Genomic DNA, 6,227 nt, shown 5'->3' on the forward strand with positions numbered 1-6,227 from the left:
AGCTAGCTTAAGAATTTTTATGATTGTGCCTCTCTATAACGTTTCATTTGTCCAGCATTTTTCTGTTTATGAAAACTTGGATTGCTTTATTACAAACATCTTTTGTATCTTGTCCTTGACATAGCTTTTTTTAATCTGAGTACTTTATTTTACATGAATTTTGCTATGAGACTTCCTATGGCACATTAGGTCTTTGTGTACCTATGATATTGTTCTACTCTCATACTTGAAAAATTATGGAATGCACATAACTCTCAACATTTTATCTTCTTTTTTTGAATATTTAAAAAATACTTAATTGTCTCCCAGGGTTCGGTGTCTTTTCTTTTTGTAAAATTTATGTTAATAAAATTCTTGCTGTTTAAATGAGGCACTCTTTTCCTCCTGGGAGTGTTTGTGCTTTCCGTGTGTCTATATGCAGAAGACCCAACCCCATCCACAGGTTATGTTCTAAGGCCATCAGGAAGTGTTCCAAAGCTCAGATTGTATAGAAACTTTTAAATAGGGTCAAAGATTCTGTTCTATACACATTTTCCTCCACCTGAAGGCAACTTTTCTTGAACTGTTTTCCAGCACTTGAACTTCTATTATCCACCTGTCTTAATTTATAAAAACTTGTACTATTAAGTCTTATTTTTACTCTTTATTTCCAGAGATTTTTTTTAACATGGTCTTTGAAATCATATATTTCTTTCTTAGCTCTTACTTGGTTCTTTAATTTAGCATCTTTAATCCATTTCATAGGAAATAATTGATATTTTTACTTTTGTACTTTTTGTATTCCTATTTCAAATTGCTAAAAACATCCCCTTCTCTCTTAAGGAAATGTATACAAAATCTGAAATTATGAGAGAGGAGAGATACAAGTCCTTTCCATGTCCTAATGGGACACTTGTCTATTCCAGTCAAAGATGACCCAACACCCTGAGAAAATGCACTCCTTCTATTTGATTGGACTCATACTGTTTATGTTGTAGGTTATGGTTTAACTCCCACACAGTTGATACATGTAATTTCTGCCTACTGGAAAGTGATCTTTGAACAGATTTACTTTACTTTTGTTTAGATTTAATTGTATGAGCCAGTTCTGTGTCTGTCCATCATATTCCAACTGTCTTTCTTCCATTGTATGTACATATCCCACTTCTCAAATTTTCACCTGAGCTAACTTTGTCATCATGCTGGGTTGACTGTGCCTATAGATTTGAAATAAAACATGTGCTCACTCTGGTTTGCATGAACCAATTTTTAGATGAGATAATTATTCTTTGAACTTTTAAAGAAGTTTGTACTAATAGTATGTGTTTGACTTTTTCCCTTTTAGTCAAATACATACTATTAGTTACTGCACTGGGGATGCAGGCAGAGAAGGAGAGTAGGGAGAAGGCTCGTTCTGATTTCTCTTAGTGCCGGCTGTTTCCGCAAGTTCTCACAGCGCAAGGTCTTTCTATGCTATCCCGACCTCATTCCTGAGGTTGACTGTGAAAGCGCAGCCAGCACAGTTTGTCCCAAAGAACCAGAGAAAAGGAGGGACAGAACACCAGTGTTCCTTTTCTCTTTTCCCCCCCCCCCCCATCCAGGTCTAACTATCTGTTCTCTTTTTCTCCGAGTTGCTGTAGGCTTTGTCCTAGGGCAGGGACAGCCATCTCACAGGTTTAGCAGCTCAGAAGAGACCAGAGTCGGCAAGAGTCTTGGTGTGCTTAATGGTTGCCCTGCTGATTTATAGTCATTCTCAGACACTGGGATTCCGTTTCTGTCTTTGCTTCAAGTCTTAGCTGATTGTCCTGTTTTTCCTGGTGGTCCTCCCCCACCCCGGTAGCCAGATGCCCCCTTCTGGGGTTACTGCTCGTGACTCTGGCTGCCAGAGTGGAAACACTGCCCTCCGTTTACTTACTCAGTCTCAAAGGCAGTACAATCTTTCTTTTCTTTTCTTTTTGAACATGAGTCTTTATTGGCCACAGCTACTTGAGGGGGATGAAGCGGGAGGAGTGGGTGGCACCAATGCCAGGCCGGCCTTGCTTCACAGGCTTGTAGGTAATGGAGAACTCGCCCAGGTAGTGGCCAATCATCTCCGCCTTGATCTCCACCTGGTTGAAGGTCTTGCCGTTGTACACGCCCACCATGCTCCTCACCATCTTGGGCAGGATGATCATGTCCAGTAGGTGGGTCTTCACCACCTTGGGCTTCTCCATGGGCAGCGCCTGCTTCTTGGCCTTTCTCAGGCCCTTGAGCAGCAAGTGCTGCTTCCGCCGCAGGCCGCGGTTGAGGCATCGCCTCTGCCTGGCGCTATAGAGCAGCATCAGCTGCTCATAGCACGTGTCCAGCAGCTGGTCCAGGTCCACGCTGCGGTAGGTGAACTTGCGCAAGGTCCCTTTCTTCTGCTCTACTTTGGCCATCTTGACGGCGACTCGGAAAAGCCATTTTTTTTCTTTAATTACACCAATCATAGGTAGCAGATCCGATGGTCTCCTTCAGAAAAAATCTCATGATTTTAATGTGAACAAATCTTTGAAGAATAGTTTGGTTAAGGATTTTGGTATGGAATCAACTTAAAGGGCAGCGAAAAGTATTCTTACAAAGGGCTGAAGAGAAAAGTCACAGGCGGCTCAGAGAAGGGCTCCTGAATGACAACATCACTGCACTCCAAGAAATGCCCAGAACCATCCAGAAACTGGAAGCTGGAATGTGTGAAGAGAAAGAAGTATTCTTCCCGAGTGTTTCATGGAAGCATAGTTCTCTCATCTTTAAGAATAGCCTTTTGGCCTCCGGCACCTTAACAGAATGAGTTCATAGTGTTCTGAGCCAAGTTAGCGGTCATTTCGTCCAGAAGCCTGAGGAAATCAATTCATATAAGCAAGTTCAGATCGTGGTTGATAGGAAGGAAAAACAGCAAGAAGAATAATTTATAACTACAGCACAGGTCCGGGGCATGAGATCCAGGGTATCTGGGGACCTCTCCAGATGGCTCCTCACCAGGGGCTCTCTACACTCTGTGACCAGGAGCAGCATTTTGAAGTCTTCACAGTGTGGAGACTGGCCCGATTTCCCCAGCAGCGGGCAGAGGAGAGGGAATTTTTCTCTCCACAGCTGTCGGTGTCTGATTCTTTAATCCTTACCATCCTCGGGACTGGCTTTTTTCTGTTTCCATGAGTAGCCCGAGTAGCCCGCTTCCACCCGCAGGCTCTGCACTCCAGTACCATCAGTCATCAAGTGGTGCAGCTTGTGGGGCCACAGGTTTGATTGTGGCTTGAATATGCACTTTGAGAGTTTTGAGCTGGGGGCTTATTCCCCAGTGTGATGGTGTTGGGGTGGTAGAACTATTAAAAAGTTGAGCCTAATGGAGTTAGGTCCTTGGGGTCCCCATCCCCCGACAAGGAATATTTAGCTCTTTAAGTGCACTCTGACTAAAGGGGAAGGGCTGGCCTCTTTAAGTTTTCTAGCTTCCTGTGTCTGATCTCTCACACAGGCTCTCGCCATGACGTTTTCCGCCTGGGTTTCACATAGCCAGAGGTCAAACCATGTAGCCGCTTAATCTTAGCGACTTGGTCTACAAAGATTTGAGGTGGGGGGAAACAAAATTCTCTTTCATAAGTTGTTCACTTTTGGTTATTTTTATCATAGCAACAGAAAATGGGATAATTCAGCCACATGTCCCAAAGTCTATATTTTTCTATTCTAAATAGTAACCCACACTGGGCGCTAAAGACTGTGTATGGTTGAGATGGGTCCAAGTACACGGTGCTGCTTTTTCTACTTTATGGTTTCAGAGAATAACCCTGGAATTGGTATCACCAAGGAAATATCCCAATCTTCTGTTCCTAGGAGGGATAGATACTGCTCATGAAATAAAATTTGCTAGTGATTATAATTATTCAGAGTCCGGGAATACCGGTAAAGAATGGGAGGGGATCCAAGCATCACTAATGGTTTTCATGGACTGATAAGAGAATGCACAGGTCACAAGTGAGATTATGAGTGAGATTTTTATCCATTCTTATATGACTTCTAATGTTTCTTTCACCGTGTACAGTGCTTTTTTTATAGCAAATAAGAAAAGTCATAAAGTTTTCATGCTATAAAATATATATATATATATATTCCTCTGTCTATCTCCTCATCATTTTGCGGGTCGAGGCAAGGTACTGGTTGCTAGGGGTAAATTTTTCTGCTGAGAGAGATTTTCAGTTTATATGCATTTCAAATAATGATAGATCTACTTAGAGAGAGAACCACTTTCCTCTCTTGTTCATTTCCTTCTTTTATTAAAAATATCAGTTATGAAATATCATCTACATTGTGTGAGAAGAGAGAGGGAGAAGGCTCAAAGAGAGAAAAAAGGGGAGATAGACCGTGAGATGGATGAAGTCAGGAATTAGAGAGGGAGCAGAAGAGGAGGGAGAAATTAAGCAGGGCCAAGTAATGGAAGGGGATGGGGACTGAAGAGTGCAGGACAATGAGGGCCATCAAGTCTGTCTCCTTAATCAGGGGAAACTTCTGCTGGATCAGGCAGAAGATGCATGCTGTCAGAAAACTGAATAAAACCAACGGTCACATACTGATGTGTGGGAAATTCTGCCTCAGTCTGCTTTCTCCTTCTCCAATGTACTTTTTACCTCTACCCATTGGCATCTAGAAGCTCTTATAAGATTCTCCCCAAATGATATTTTCTTTGTAAAATCTTGACTCCATTTCTATCAGGTACCTAAACTGTAAGTTCCTTAAAACATTTTCAGGAGGGATGAGACAAGAGAATTACCCCTTCAAGGCTAGGTTGGATTAAATAATAAAACCTTAGCTTATGAAACATAGTCTTTAAAAGTTAAAGATAACAGCAGTGTCTGCTCACAGGGATTTTAGGGACTAGGTCTTTCCTCCCAACAGTTGGGGCAGAGTATAAGGAGTGCTGAGGAGGGCTCAGTCTGCTGAGAGTCCTTTGTCCCACTCTTCTGTGTCCTTGTGTAGGACTAAAAATTCTGTGTGTCCTTCTGAAATCACACTTGAGGGACTAGAGTTTATCATTAACCTTATCTCTAGATGAAGTTTAAGTTATTTTATTAACAAAATGAGGACCAATGCCTGTTCTCCATTCCTCATGTGAAACCCCTCCCAATTGGATATGAAAAAGAATGGAGAGCCTTGACAAGTACTTATGGGTTGACCACAGCCCTAGTTTCATTACTATATATATGGCCAGGAATGTATATGGGATGTAGGCACATCCTCTTTATTTGTTTGGAATAGTGGCCATTGTACTGTACTTCCAGCCACTTGCTAATGGTGAGAATTATCATAAATAAACAACTTAAAAGTAAAACAGAGATCATTGAGAGCAGTGGCTTTCACCCTTCTCAATGCTGCAACACATTAATACAGTTCCTCATGTTGTGGTGACCCCAGCAATAAAGTTATTTGTTCGCTACTTCATTACTGTAATTTTGCTACTGTTATGAATCCTAATGTAAATACCTGATATGCAGGATATCTGATATGTGACCCCTGTGAAAAAAATCATTCAACCCCCAAAATGGTCATGACCCATAGGCTGAGGATCAATGTTATAGACATTAAAAAAGAGGACATTTCAAAAGACATCAAAATTGCAATATTTTTAGCATACTATTCAGAAAAGCATGCAATTTAAAATTTATAAATTGCTCATTTATGGGATTTTCCACGGAATACTTTGAGATTTATTTGACTAAAGTAACAGATGCCACAGAAGGCAAACCATGGCTAAGAGGGACAGATATAAACCACCCCGTCATCTTCATATCATGCTCTTGTCTTATCCTCCCATGTGCTCCACCCTCCCCAAGCCTTTCACACACTGTCTTAGAAGATCCTGAAGTTCAGCAAATGTGTAGATTTTTTTTTGTTTGTCAGTTATAGGATGTTTATTTTAAACTTGCTGTTCAAACTTTTAAAAACAGCATGTGCCAAAGAAACAAGTCCACACACAACCTCTGCCTTGATTCTACCTCTGAAATGCCTTTTCTATATGGTGTGGTACTTTAAATTTCTTTCTTTTCTATTTAAATTTATTTTTTTTAAAAAAAGGAAACAAACTATCTTTTTTCATTTTACATACCAATTACAGTTCCCTCTCCCTCCCTTCCTCCTCTTCCTTCTACCTATCTCACCAACCCCCATCCATTCCTCAGAGAGGGTAAGGCACATTGCTTTGAGAAAGGTCCAAGGTGATCCCTATTATATCTAGGCTGAGAAAG

At 41.2% G+C, this 6,227-nt stretch overlaps 1 pseudogene; it reads right to left on the minus strand.

Annotated features, from left to right (window-relative positions):
* Positions 1 to 1,961: 1,961 nt before the first annotated feature.
* Positions 1,962 to 2,396, minus strand: LOC101982973 (annotated as a pseudogene).
* Positions 2,397 to 6,227: the final 3,831 nt, after the last annotated feature.

Source organism: Microtus ochrogaster, chromosome 17, assembly GCF_000317375.1.
Source record: "Microtus ochrogaster isolate Prairie Vole_2 chromosome 17, MicOch1.0, whole genome shotgun sequence".
In the NCBI taxonomy this organism is placed as follows: domain Eukaryota; kingdom Metazoa; phylum Chordata; class Mammalia; order Rodentia; family Cricetidae; genus Microtus; species Microtus ochrogaster.